This window comes from Schistocerca nitens, chromosome 8, assembly GCF_023898315.1.
Source record: "Schistocerca nitens isolate TAMUIC-IGC-003100 chromosome 8, iqSchNite1.1, whole genome shotgun sequence".
Lineage (NCBI taxonomy): Eukaryota > Metazoa > Arthropoda > Insecta > Orthoptera > Acrididae > Schistocerca > Schistocerca nitens.
Genome location: NC_064621.1, coordinates 11974253 through 11989616, shown reverse-complemented (window position 1 = coordinate 11989616; position 15364 = coordinate 11974253).

The window sequence follows — 15364 nt, the reverse complement described above, 5'->3', positions numbered from 1 at the left end:
GTTTCCTATGTCACCAGTTTTACATTCCGATGCACCTCTGCAGGTTTGCTGTACCCCTTGGACCTTCCCATTTACGATGAAACACAGAAATTACATCTGAATTAAATATAAGAGACACAATGCCGACATAAGTACAAGAAAACTGAGTCTTCTTACGGTCTATGCTTTGAGCGTTTCCTGTGTCACAACTTTTACATTCTGATGCACTTCTGCAAGTTTACTGTGTCCCTTGGACCTTCACAGTGACGATGAAACACAGAAATTGTATCGGAATTAATTATAAGAGACACAATGCCGAATTAAGTACAAGAAAACTGAGTCTTCTTAGGGTCTATGTTTTGAGCGTTTCCTGTGTCACCAGTTTTACATTCCGATGCACCTCTGCAGGTTTACTGTGTCCCTTGGACCTTCCCATTGGCGATGAAACACAGAAATTGCATCGGAATTAAATATAGGAGACACAATGCCGACTTAAGTACAAGAAAATTGAGGCTTCTTAGGGTCTATGTTTGAGCGCTTCCTGTGTTACCAGTTTTACATTCCGATGCACCTCTGCAGGTTTACTGTATCCCTTGGACCTTCCCATTGACGATGAAACACAGAAATTGCACCGGAATTAATTATAAGAGACACAATGACGACTGAAGTACAGGAAGACTGAGTCTTCCTACTGTCTATGTTTTGAGCGTGTCCTGGGTCACCAGTTTTACATTCCGATGCACCTCTGTAGGTCTTTTGTACCCATGGACCTTCACAATGGCGATGAATCTCTGAAATTGCATCGGAATTAAATATAAGAGACACAACGCCGACTTAAGTACAGGAAAACTGAATCTTCCTACTGTCTATATGTTGAGCGTTTGCTGTATCACCAGTTTTACATTCCGATGCACCTCTGCAGGTTTACTGTATCCATTGGACTTTTCCATTGACGATGAAACACAGAATTTGCATCGGAATGAAATATAAGAGTCACAACGCCGACTGAAGTACAAGAAAACTGAGTGCTCTTACGGTCTATGTTATGAGGGATTCCTGTGTCACCAGTTTTACATTCCGATGCACCTCTGCAGGTTTCCTGTATCCCTTTGACCTTCCCATTGACGATGAAACACAGAAATTGCATCGGATTTCAATATAAGAGACAGAATGCCGACTTCAGTACAGGAAGACCGAGTCTTCCTACTGTCTATGTTTTGAGCGTTTCCTGTGTCATCAGTTTTACATTCCGATGCACCTCTGCAGGTTTACTGTATCCCTTGGCCTTCCCATTGACGATGAAACACAGAAATTGCATCGGAATTAAATATAAGAGACACAGTGCCGACTTAAGTACAGGAAGACTGAGTCTTTCTACTGTCTATGTTCTGAGCGTCTCCTGTGTCACCAGTTTTACATCCGATGCACCTCTGCAGGTTTACTGTAGCCTTTGGACCTTCACAGTGACGATGAAACTCAGAAATTGCATCGGAATTAAATATAAGAGACACAATGCCGACTTAAGAACAGGAAGACTGAGTCTTCCTACTCTCTATGTTTTTTAGCGTTTCCTGTGTCAACAGTTTTCATTCCGATGCACCTCCGCAGGTTACTGTATCCCTTGGACCTTCCCATTGACGATGAAACTCAGAAATTGCATCGGAATTAAATATAAGAGACACAATGCCGACTTCAGAACAGGAAGACTGAGTCTTCCTACTCTCTATGTTTTTTAGCGTTTCCTGTGTCTACAGTTTTCATTGCGATGCACCTGCGCAGGTTACTGTATCCCTTGGACCTTCCCATTGACGATGAAACTCAGAAATTGCATCGGAATTAAATATAAGAGACTCAGTGCCGACTTAAGAACAGGAAGACTGAGTCTTCCTACTCTCTATGTTTTTTAGCGTTTCCTGTGTCAACAGCTTTCATTCCGATGCACCTCCGCAGGTTACTGTATCCCTTGGACCTTCCCATTGACGATGAAACTCAGAAATTGCATCGAAAGTAAATATAAGAGACACAATGTCGACTTAAGAGCAGGAAGACTGAGTCTTCCTACTCTCTATGTTTTTTAGCGTTTCCTATGTCACCAGTTTTACATTCCGATGCACCTCTGCAGGTTTACTGTACCCCTTGGACCTTCCCATTGTCGATGAAACACAGAAATTACATCGGAATTAAATATAAGAGACACAATGCCGACATAAGTACAAGAAAACTGAGTCTTCTTACGGTCTATGCTTTGAGCGTTTCCTGTGTCACAACTTTTACATTCTGATGCACTTCTGCAAGTTTACTGTGTCCCTTGGACCTTCACAGTGACAATGAAACACAGAAATTGTATCGGAATTAAATATAAGAGACACAATGCCGAATTAAGTACAAGAAAACTGAGTCTTCTTAGGGTCTATGTTTTGAGCGTTTCCTGTGTCACCAGTTTTACATTCCGATGCACCTCTGCAGGTTTACTGTGTCCCATGGACCTTCCCATTGGCGATGAAACACAGAAATTGCATCGGAATTAAATATAGGAGACACAATGCCGACTTAAGTACAAGAAAATTGAGGCTTCTTAGGGTCTATGTTTGAGCGCTTCCTGTGTTACCAGTTTTACATTCCGATGCACCTCTGCGGGTTTACTGTATCCCTTGGACCTTCCCATTGACGATGAAACACAGAAATTGCACCGGAATTAATTATAAGAGACACAATGACGACTGTAGTACAGGAAGACTGAGTCTTCCTACTGTCTATGTTTTGAGCGTGTCCTGGGTCACCAGTTTTACATTCCGATGCACCTCTGTAGGTTTTTTGTACCCATTGACCTTCACAATGACGATGAATCTCTGAAATTGCATCGGAATTAAATATAAGAGACACAACGCCGACTTAAGTACAGGAAAACTGAATCTTCCTACTGTCTATATGTTGAGCGTTTGCTGTGTCACCAGTTTTACATTCCGATGCACCTCTGCAGGTTTACTGTATCCATTGGTCTTTCCCATTGACGATGAAACACAGAATTTGCATCGGAATTAAATATAAGAGTCACAACGCCGACTGAAGTACAAGAAAACTGAGTGCTCTTACGGTCTATGTTATGAGGGATTCCTGTGTCACCAGTTTTACATTCCGATGCACCTCTGCAGGTTTCCTGTATCCCTTGGACCATCCCATTGACGATGAAACACAGAAATTGCATCGGATTTCAATATAAGAGACAGAATGCCGACTTCAGTACAGGAAGACTGAGTCTTCCTACTGTCTATGTTTTGAGCGTTTCCTGTGTCATCAGTTTTACATTCCGATGCACCTCTGCAGGTTTACTGTATCCCTTGGCCTTCCCATTGACGATGGAACACAGAAATTGCATCGGATTTAAATATAAGAGACACAGTGCCGACTTAAGAACACGAAGACTGAGTCTTTCTACTGTCTATGTTCTGAGCGTCTCCTGTGTCACCAGTTTTACATCCGATGCACCTCTGCAGGTTTACTGTAGCCTTTGGACCTTCACAGTGACGATGAAACTCAGAAATGGCATCGGAATTAAATATAAGAGACACAATGCCGACTTAAGAACAGGAAGACTGAGTCTTCCTACTCTCTATGTTTTTTAGTGTTTCCTGTGTCAACAGTTTTCATTCCGATGCACCTCCGCAGGTTACTGTATCCCTTGGACCTTTCCATTGACGATGAAACTCAGAAATTGCATCGGAATTAAATATAAGAGACACAATGCCGACTTAAGAACAGGAAGACTGAGTCTTCCTACTCTCTATGTTTTTTAGCGTTTCCTGTGTCTACAGTTTTCATTGCGATGCACCTGCGCAGGTTACTGTATCCCTTGGACCTTCCCATTGACGATGAAACTCAGAAATTGCATCGGAATTAAATATAAGAGACACAATGCCGACTTAAGAACAGGAAGACTGAGTCTTCCTACTCTCTATGTTTTTTAGCGTTTCCTGTGTCAACAGTTTTCATTCCGTTGCACCTCCGCAGGTTACTGTATCCCTTGGACCTTCCCATTGACGATGAAACTCAGAAATTGCATCGGAATTAAATATAAGAGACACAATACCGACTTAAGTACAGGAAGACTGAGTATTCCTACTGTCTATGATTTGAGCGTTTCCTGTGTCACCAGTTTTAGATTTCGATGCACCTCTGCAGGTTTACTGTATCCCTTGTACTTTTGCAGTGACGATGAAACACAGAAATTGCATCGGAATTAAATATAAGAGACACAATGCCGACTTCAGTACAGGAAGACTGAGTCTTCCTACTGTCTATGATTTAAGCATTTACTGTGTCATTAGTTTTACATTCCGATGCACCTCTGCAGGTTTACTGTATCCCTTGGACCTTCCCATTGACGATGAAACACAGAAATTGCATCGGAATTAAATATAAGAGACTCAATGAAGACTGAAGTACAGGAAAACAGAATCTTCCTACCGTCTATGTTTTGAGCGTTTCCTGTATCACCACATTCCGATGCACCTCTGCAGGTTTACTGTATCCCTTCGACATTCACAGTGACGATGAAACTCTGAAATTGCATCGGGATTAAATATAAGAGACACAATGCCGACTTAAGAGCAGGAAGACTGAGTCTTCCTACTCTCTATGTTTTTTAGCGTCCCTGTGTCAACAGTTTTCATTACGATGCACCTCCGCAGGTTACTGTATCCCTTGGACCTTCCCATTTGCGATGAAACACAGATATTGCATCGGAATTAAATATACGAGACACAATGCCGACTTAAGAAGAGAAAGACTGAGTCTACCTACCGTCTATGTTTTGAGCGTTTCCTGTGTCACCAGTTTGTCATTCCGTTGCACCTCTGCAGGTTTACTGTATCCCTTTCGCCTTCCTATTGACGATAAAACACAGAAATTGCATCGGAATTAAATATAAGAGACACAATGCCGACTTAAGTACAGGAAGACTGAGTCTTCCTACTGTCTATGTTTTGAGCGTTTCCTGTGTAACCAGTTTTACATTCCGATGACACCTCTGCAGGTTTACTGTTCCAATTGGAACTTCCCATTGGCGATGAAACACAGAAATTGCATCGGAATTAAATAAAGAGACAGAATGCCGTCTTAAGTACACGAAGACTGCGTCTTCCTACTGTCTAAGTTTTGAGTGTTTCCTGTGTCACCAATTTTACATTCCGATGCACCTCTGCAGGTTACCTGTATCCATTGGACCTTCACATAGACGATGAAACACAGAAATTGCACCGGAATTAATTATAAGAGACACAATGCCGACTTAAGTACAAGAAGACTGAGTCCTCTTACTGTCTATGTTTTGAGCGTTTCCAGTGTCACCAGTTTTACATTCGATGCACCTCTGCAGGTTTACTGTATCCCTTGGACCTTCACATTCACGCGAAACACAGAAATTGCATCGGAAGTAAATATAAGTGACACAATGTCGACTTAAGAGCAGGAAGACTGAGTCTTCCTACTCTCTATGTTTTTTAGCGTTTCCTATGTCACCAGTTTTACATTCCTATGCACCTCTGCAGGTTTACTGTACCCCTTGGACCTTCCCATTGACGATGAAACACAGAAATTACATCGGAATTAAATATAAGAGACACAATGCCGACATAAGTACAAGAAAACTGAGTCTTCTTACGGTCTATGCTTTGAGCGTTTCCTGTGTCACAACTTTTACATTCTGATGCACTTCTGCAAGTTTACTGTGTCCCTTGGACCTTCACAGTGACGATGAAACACAGAAATTGTATCGGAATTAAATATAAGAGACACAATGCCGAATTAAGTACTAGAAAACTGAGTCTTCAGAGGGTCTATGTTTTGAGCGTTTCCTGTGTCACCAGTTTTACATTCCGATGCACCTCTGCAGCTTTACTGTGTCTTTTGGACCTTCCCATTGGCGATGAAACACAGAAATTGCATCGGAATTAAATATAGGAGACACAATGCCGACTTAAGTACAAGAAAATTGAGGCTTCTTAGGGTCTATGTTTTGAGCGCTTCCTGTGTCACCAGTTTTACATTCCGATGCACCTCTGCAGGTTTACTGTATCCCTTGGACCTTCCCATTGACAATGAAACACAGAAATTGCATCGGAATTAAATAAAGAGACAGAATGCCGTCTTAAGTACACGAAGACTGCGTCTTCCTACTGTCTAAGTTTTGAGTGTTTCCTGTGTCACCAATGTTACATTCCGATGCACCTCTGCAGGTTACCTGTATCCATTGGACCTTCACATAGACGATGAAACACAGAAATGGCACCGGAATGAAATATAAGAGACACAGTGCCGACATAAGTACAAGAAGACTGAGTCCTCTTACTATGTTTTGAGCGTTTCCTGTGTCACCAGTTTTACATTCGATGCACCTCTGCTGGTTTACTGTATCCCTTGGACCTTCACATTCACGCGAAACACAGAAATTGCATCGGAAGTAAATATAAGAGACACATTGTACACTTAAGAGCAGGAAGACTGAGTCTTCCTACTCTCTATGTTTTTTAGCGTTTCCTATGTCACCAGTTTTACATTCCGATGCACCCCTGCAGGTTTACTGTACCCCTTGGACCTTCCCATTGACGATGAAACACAGAAATTACATCGGAATTAAATAGAAGAGACACAATGCCGACATAAGTACAAGAAAACTGAGTCTTCTTACGGTCTATGCTTTGAGCGTTTCCTGTGTCACAACTTTTACATTCTGATGCACTTCTGCAAGTTTACTGTGTCCCTTGGACCTTCACGGTGACGATGAAACACAGAAATTGTATCGGAATTAACTATAAGAACACAATGCCGAATTAAGTACTAGAAAACTGAGTCTTCTTAGGGTCTATGTTTTGAGCGTTTCCTGTGTCACCAGTTTTACATTCCGATGCACCTCTGCAGCTTTACTGTGTCTTTTGGACCTTCCCATTGGCGATGAAACACAGAAATTGCATCGGAATTAAATATAGGAGACACAATGCCGACTTAAGTACAAGAAAATTGAGGTTCCTTAGGGTCTATGTTTTGAGCGCTTCCTGTGTCACCAGTTTTACATTCCGATGCACCTCTGCAGGTTTACTGTATCCCTTGGACCTTCCCATTGACGATGAAACAAAGAAATTGCATCGGAATTAAATATAAGAGACACAACGCCGACTTAAGTACAGGAAAACAGAATCTTCCTACTGTCTATATGTTGAGCGTTTGCTGTGTCACCAGTTTTACATTCCGATGCACCTCTGCAGGTTTCCTGTATCCCTTGGACCTTCCCATTGACGATGAAACACAAGAATTGCATCGGATTTCAATATAAGAGACAGAATGCCGACTTCAGTACAGGAAGACTGAGTCTTCCTACTGTCTATGTTTTGAGCGTTTCCTGTGTCATCAGTTTTACATTCCGATGCACCTCTGCAGGTTTACTGTATCCCTTGGTCTTCCCATTGACGATGAAACACAGAAATTGCATCGGAATTAAATATAAGAGACACAGTGCCGACTTAAGTACAGGAAGACTGAGTCTTTCTACTGTCTATGTTCTGAGCGTTCCCTGTGTCACCAGTTTTACATTCCGATGCACCTCTGCAGGTTTACTGTAGCCCTTGGACCTTCACAGTGACGATGAAACTCAGAAATTGCATCGGAATTAAATATAAGAGACACAATGCCGACTTAAGAACAGGAAGACTGAGTCTTCCTACTCTCTATGTTTTTTAGCGTTTCCTGTGTCAACAGTTTTCATTCTGATGCACCTCTGCAGGTTACTGTATCCCTTGGACCTTCCCATTGACGATGAAACTCAGAAATTGCATCGGAATTAAATATAAGAGACACAATGCCGACTTAAGTACAGGAAGACTGAGTATTCCTACTGTCTATGATTTGAGCGTTTCCTGTGTCACCAGTTTTAGATTCCGATGCACCTCTGCAGGTTTACTGTATCCCTTGTACTTTTGCAGTGACGATGAAACACAGAAATTGCATCGGAATTAAATATAAGAGATACAATGAAGACTGAAGTACAGGAAAACAGAATCTTCCTACTGTCTATGTTTTGAGCGTTTCCTCTGTCACCACATTCCGATGCACCTCTGCAGGTTTACTGTATCCCTTGGACATTCACAGTGACGATGAAACTCTGAAATTGCATCGGAATTAAATATAAGAGACACAATGAAGACTGAAGTACAGGAAAACAGAATCTTTCTACTGTCTATGTTTTGAGCGTTTCCTCTGTCACCACATTCCGATGAACCTCTGCAGGTTTACTGTATCCCTTGGACATTCACAGTGACGATGAAACTCTGAAATTGCATCGGAATTAAATATAAGAGACACAATGCCGACTTAAGAGCAGGAAGACTGAGTCTTCCTACTCTCTATGTTTTTTAGCGTTTCCTATGTCACCAGTTTTACATTCCGATGCACCTCTGCAGGTTTACTGTATATTTGGACCTTCCCATTTGCGATGAAACACAGAAATTGCATCGGAATTAAATATACGAGACACAATGCTGACTTAAGAAGAGCAAGACTGAGTCTACCTACCGTCTATGTTTTGAGCGTTTCCTGTGTCACCAGTTTGTCATTCCGATGCACCTCTGCAGGTTTACTGTATCCCTTTCACCTTCCTATTGACGATAAAACACAGAAATTGCATCGGAATTAAATATAAGAGACACAATGCCGACTTAAGTACAGGAAGACTGAGTCTTCCTACTGTCTATGTTTTGAGCGTTTCCTGTGTAACCAGTTTTACATTCCGATGCACCTCTGCAGGTTTACTGTTCCAATTGAAATTTCCCATTGGCGATGAAACACAGAAATTGCATCGGAATTAAATAAAGAGACAGAATGCCGTCTTAAGTACACGAAGACTGCGTCTTCCTACTGTCTAAGTTTTGAGTGTTTCCTGTGTCACCAATTTTACATTCCGATGCACCTCTGCAGGTTACCTGTATCCATTGGACCTTCACATAGACGATGAAACACAGAAATTGCACCGGAATTAAATATAAGAGACACAGTGCCGACTTAAGTACAAGAAGCCTGAGTCCTCTTACTGTCTATGCTTTGAGCGTTTCCTGTGTCACCGGTTTTACATTCGATGCACCTCTGCAGGTTTACTGTATCCCTTGGACCTTCACATTCACGCGAAACACAGAAATTGCATCGGAAGTAAATATAAGAGACACAATGTCGACTTAAGAGCAGGAAGACTGAGTCTTCCTACTCTCTATGTTTTTTAGCGTTTCCTATGTCACCAGTTTTACATTCCGATGCACCTCTGCAGGTTTACTGTACCCCTTGGACCTTCCCATTGACAATGAAACACAGAAATTACATCGGAATTAAATATAAGAGACACAATGCCGACATAAGTACAAGAAAACTGAGTCTTCTTACGGTCTATGCTTTGAGCGTTTCCTGTGTCACAACTTTTACATTCTGATGCACTTCTACAAGTTTACTGTGTCCCTTGGAGCTTCACAGTGACGATGAAACACAGAAATTGTATCGGAATTAAATATAAGAGACACAATGCCGAATTAAGTACTAGAAAACTGAGTCTTCTTAGGGTGTATGTTTTGAGCGTTTCCTGTGTCACCAGTTTTACATTCCGATGCACCTCTGCAGATTTACTGTGTCCCTTGGACCTTCCCATTGGCGATGAAACACAGAAATTGCATAGGAATTAAATATAGGAGACACAATGCCGACTTAAGTACAAGAAAATTGAGGCTTCTTAGGGTCTATGTTTTGAGCGCTTCCTGTGTCACCAGTTTTACATTCCGATGCACCTCTGCAGGTTTACTGTATCCCTTGGACCTTCCCATTGACGATGAAACACAGAAATTGCATCGGAATTAAATATAAGAGACACAACGCCGACTTAAGTACCGGAAAACAGAATCTTCCTACTGTCTATATGTTGAGCGTTTGCTGTGTCACCAGTTTTACATTCCGATGCACCTCTGCAGGTTTTCTGTATCCATTGGACCTTCCAATTGACGATGAAACACAGAATTTGCATCGGAGTTAAATATAAGAGACACAACGCCGACTGAAGTACAAGAAAACTGAGTCCTCTTACGGTCTATGTTATGAGCGATTCCTGTGTCACCAGTTTTACATTCCGATGCACCTCTGCAGGTTTACTGTATTCCTTGGACCTTCCCATTGACGATGAAACACAGAAATTGCATCGGATTTCAATATAAGAGACAGAATGCCGACTTCAGTACTGGAAGACTGAGTCTTCCTACTGTCTATGTTTTGAGCGTTTCCTGTGTCATCAGTTTTACATTCCGATGCACCTCTGCAGGTTTACTGTATCCCTTGGCCTTCCCATTGACGATGAAACACAGAAATTGCATCGGAATTAAAAATAAGAGACACAGTGCCGACTTAAGTACAGGATGACTGAGTCTTTCTACTGTCTATGTTCTGAGCGTCTCCTGCGTCACCAGTTTTACATTCCGATGCACCTCTGCAGGTTTACTGTAGCCCTTGGACCTTCACAGTGACGATGAAACTCAGAAATTGCATCGGAATTAAATATAAGAAACACAATGCCGACTTAAGAACAGGAAGACTGAGTCTTCCTACTCTCTATGTTTTTTAGCGTTTCCTGTGACAACAGTTTTCATTCCGATGCACCTCCGCAGGTTACTGTATCCCTTGGACCTTCCCATTGACGATGAAACTCAGAAATTGCATCGGAATTAAATATAAGAGACACAATGCCGACTTAAGTACAGGAAGACTGAGTATTCCTACTGTCTATGATTTGAGCGTTTCCTGTGTCACCAAGAGACACAATGCCGACTTAAGTACAGGAAGACTGAGTATTCCTACTGTCTATGATTTGAGCGTTTCCTGTGTCACCAGTTTTAGATTCCGATGCAATTCTGCAGGTTTACTGTATCCCTTGTACTTTTGCAGTGACGATGAAACACAGAAATTGCATCGGAATTAATTATAAGAGACACAATGCCGACTTCAGTACAGGAAGACTGAGTCTTCCTACTGTCTATGATTTAAGCATTTACTGTGTCATTAGTTTTACATTCCGCTGCACCTCTGCAGGTTTACTGTATCCCTTGGACCTTCCCATTGACGATGAAACACAGAAATTGCATCGGAATTAAATATAAGAGACATAATGCCGACTTAAGTACAAGAAAATTGAGGCTTCTTAGGGTCTATGTTTTGAGCGCATCCTGTGTCACCAGTTTTACATTCCGATGCACCTCTGCAGGTTTACTGTATCCCTTGGACCTTCCCATTGACGATGAAACACAGAAATTGCATCGGAATTAAATATAAGAGACACAATGAAGACTGAAGTACAGGAAAACAGAATCTTCCTACTGTCTATGTTTTGAGCGTTTCCTCTGTCACCACATTCCGATGCACCTCTGCAGGTTTACTGTATCCCTTGGACATTCACAGTGACGATGAAACTCTGAAATTGCATCGGAATTAAATATAAGAGACACAATGCCGACTTAAGAGCAGGAAGACTGAGTCTTCCTACTCTCTATGTTTTTTAGCGTTTCCTATGTCACCAGTTTTACATTCCGATGCACCTCTGCAGGTTTACTGTATCCCTTGGACCTTCCCATTTGCGATGAAACACAGAAATTGCATCGGAATTAAATATACGAGACACAATGCCGACTTAAGAAGAGCAAGACTGAGTCTACCTACCGTCTATGTTTTGAGCGTTTCCTGTGTCACCAGTTTTACATTCCGATGACACCTCTGCAGGTTTACTGTTCCAATTGGAACTTCCCATTGGCGATGAAACACAGAAATTGCATCGGAATTAAATAAAGAGACAGAATGCCGTCTTAAGTACACGAAGACTGCGTCTTCCTACTGTCTAAGTTTTGAGTGTTTCCTGTGTCACCAATTTTACATTCCGATGCACCTCTGCAGGTTACCTGTATCCATTGGACCTTCACATAGACGATGAAACACAGAAATTGCACCGGAATTAAATATAAGAGACACGGTGCCGACTTAAGTACAAGAAGCCTGAGTCCTCTTACTGTCTATGCTTTGAGCGTTTCCTGTGTCACCAGTTTTACATTCGATGCACCTCTGCAGGTTTAGTGTATCCCTTGGACCTTCACATTCACGCGAAACACAGAAATTTCATCGGAAGTAAATATAAGAGACACAATGTCGACTAAGATCAGGAAGACTGAGTCTTCCTACTCTCTATGTTTTTTAGCGTTTCCTATGTCACCAGTTTTACATTCCGATGCACCTCTGCAGGTTTACTGTACCCCTTGGACCTTCCCATTGACGATGAAACACAGAAATTACATCGGAATTTAATATAAGAGACACAATGCCGACATAAGTACAAGAAAACTGAGTCTTCTTACGGTCTATGCTTTGAGCGTTTCCTGTGTCACAACTTTTACATTCTGATGCACTTCTGCAAGTTTACTGTGTCCCTTGGACCTTCACAGTGACGATGAAACACAGAAATTGTATCGGAATTAAATATAAGAGACACAATGCCGAATTAAGTACTAGAAAACTGAGTCTTCTTAGGGTCTATGTTTTGAGCGTTTCCTGTGTCACCAGATTTACATTCCGATGCACCTCTGCAGATTTACTGTGTCCCTTGGACCTTCCCATTGACGATGAAACACAGAAATTGCATCGGAATTAAATATAGGAGACACAATGCCGACTTAAGTACAAGAAAATTGAGGCTTCTTAGGGTCTATGTTTTGAGCGCTTCCTGTGTCACCAGTTTTACATTCCGATGCACCTCTGCAGGTTTACTGTATCCCTTGGACCTTCCCATTGACGATGAAACACAGAAATTGCATCGGAATTAAATATAAGAGACACAATGCCGACTGAAGTACAGGAAGACTGAGTCTTCCTACTGTCTATGTTTTGAGCGTGTCCTATGTCACCAGTTTTACATTCCGATGCACCTCTGCAGGTTTTATGTACCCATGGACCTTCACAGTGACGATGAAACTTTGAAATTGCATCGGAATTAAATATAAGAGACACAACGCCGACTTAAGTACAGGAAAACAGAATCTTCCTACTGTCTATATGTTGAGCGTTTGCTGTGTCACCAGTTTTACATTCCGATGCACCTCTGCAGGTTTTCTGTATCCATTGGACCTTCCAATTGACGATGAAACACAGAATTTGCATCGGAATTAAATATAAGAGACACAACGCCGACTGAAGTACAAGAAAACTGAGTCCTCTTACTGTCTATGTTTTGAGCGTTTCCTGTGTCACCAGTTTTACATTCGATGCACCTCTGCAGGTTTACTGTATCCCTTGGACCTTCACATTCACGCGAAACACAGAAATTGCATCGGAAGTAAATATAAGAGACACAATGTCGACTTAAGAGCAGGAAGACTGAGTCTTCCTACTCTCTATGTTTTTTAGCGTTTCCTATGTCACCAGTTTTACATTCCGATGCACCTCTGCAGGTATACTGTACCCCTTGGACCTTCCCATTGACGATGAAACACAGATATTACATCGGAATTAAATATAAGAGACACAATGCCGAGATAAGTACAAGAAAACTGAGTCTTCTTACGGTCTATGCTTTGAGCGTTTCCTGTGTCACAACTTTTACATTCTGATGCACTTCTGCAAGTTTACTGTGTCCCTTGGACCTTCACAGTGACGATGAAACACAGAAATTGTATCGGAATTAAATATAAGAGACACAATGCCGAATTAAGTACTAGAAAACTGAGTCTTCTTAGGGTGTATGTTTTGAGCGTTTCCTGTGTCACCAGTTTTACATTCCGATGCACCTCTGCAGATTTACTGTGTCCCTTGGACCTTCCCATTGGCGATGAAACACAGAAATTGCATAGGAATTAAATATAGGAGACACAATGCCGACTTAAGTACAAGAAAATTGAGGCTTCTTAGGGTCTATGTTTTGAGCGCTTCCTGTGTCACCAGTTTTACATTCCGATGCACCTCTGCAGGTTTACTGTATCCCTTGGACCTTCCCATTGACGATGAAACACAGAAATTGCATCGGAATTAAATATAAGAGACACAATGCCGACTGAAGTACAGGAAGACTGAGTCTTCCTACTGTCTATGTTTTGAGCGTGTCCTATGTCACCAGTTTTACATTCCGATGCACCTCTGCAGGTTTTATGTACCCATGGACCTTCACAGTGACGATGAAACTCTGAAACTGCATCGGAATTAAATATAAGAGACACAACGCCGACTTAAGTACAGGAAAACAGAATCTTCCTACTGTCTATATGTTGAGCGTTTGCTGTGTCACCAGTTTTACATTCCGATGCACCTCTGCAGGTTTTCTGTATCCATTGGACCTTCCAATTGACGATGAAACACAGAATTTGCATCGGAATTAAATATAAGAGACACAACGCCGACTGAAGTACAAGAAAACTGAGTCCTCTTACTGTCTATGTTTTGAGCGTTTCCTGTGTCACCAGTTTTACATTCGATGCACCTCTGCAGGTTTACTGTATCCCTTGGACCTTCACATTCACGCGAAACACAGAAATTGCATCGGAAGTAAATATAAGAGACACAATGTCGACTTAAGAGCAGGAAGACTGAGTCTTCCTACTCTCTATGTTTTTTAGCGTTTCCTATGTCACCAGTTTTACATTCCGATGCACCTCTGCAGGTATACTGTACCCCTTGGACCTTCCCATTGACGATGAAACACAGAAATTACATCGGAATTAAATATAAGAGACACAATGCCGAGATAAGTACAAGAAAACTGAGTCTTCTTACGGTCTATGCTTTGAGCGTTTCCTGTGTCACAACTTTTACATTCTGATGCACTTCTGCAAGTTTACTGTGTCCCTTGGACCTTCCCATTGACGATGAAACACAGAAATTACATCGGAATTAAATATAAGAGACACAATGCCGAGATAAGTACAAGAAAACTGAGTCTTCTTACGGTCTATGCTTTGAGCGTTTCCTGTGTCACAACTTTTACATTCTGATGCACCTCTGCAGATTTACTGTGTCCCTTGGACCTTCCCATTGGCGATGAAACACAGAAATTGCATCGGAATTAAATATAAGAGACACAACGCCGACTTAAGTACAGGAAAACAGAATCTTCCTACTGTCTATATGTTGAGCGTTTGCTGTGTCACCAGTTTTACATTCCGATGCACCTCTGCAGGTTTTCTGTATCCATTGGACCTTCCAATTGACGATAAAACACAGAAATTGCATCGGATTTCAATATAAGAGACAGAATGCCGACTTCAGTACAGGAAGACTGAGTCTTCCTACTGTCTATGTTTTGAGCGTTTCCTGTGTCATCAGTTTTACATTCCGATGCACC